The sequence below is a fragment of the Meleagris gallopavo genome, chromosome 3 (assembly GCF_000146605.3).
Source record: "Meleagris gallopavo isolate NT-WF06-2002-E0010 breed Aviagen turkey brand Nicholas breeding stock chromosome 3, Turkey_5.1, whole genome shotgun sequence".
NCBI lineage: Eukaryota > Metazoa > Chordata > Aves > Galliformes > Phasianidae > Meleagris > Meleagris gallopavo.
This window is the reverse complement of record NC_015013.2, coordinates 41,267,204-41,267,715: the sequence shown is the minus strand read 5'-3', so window position 1 is coordinate 41,267,715 and position 512 is coordinate 41,267,204.

Genomic DNA, 512 nt, shown 5'->3' with positions numbered 1-512 from the left:
GGGAATGTGGGGGGAAGAGTATATCCCTGGAAAGAATCTAGGCTTGAGTTTTAAGCTGAGTTCCTGATACTTCGACTCACTAAAGCCTGGAAGCAATTACGAAGTCTGAACACTCATATGTCTCAGAAAAGTTTTGCAAGTCACCAAGACATGACTCAGGCGAGAAGTGCTGTCTGTAGATTAAGAGACACGTTGAAATATCAATAACCAGTCACCATAGACTGAACTGATGGAAAAGAAGGGAAAGTGTCTTTTATTCTATGTTACAGTATGCATTATTCTGTAAATTTCAGGTCAATAACTTGACCTAGATAAACAATGTTTACTAGAGAAAGCTGGCACTACAAACATGGGATAAAACAATTGTTTTATTTGAAGGCTGAACTGTAAGACAGCAGAATGAAGAACTGTAATTCCACTGGTTAGAGAAGTTAAAATCTTCGCTGCCTTTCAGTATGCCACATAGGAAATACTTCTCTAAAACGATCTGCATTGCCAACTCTGGAACAACA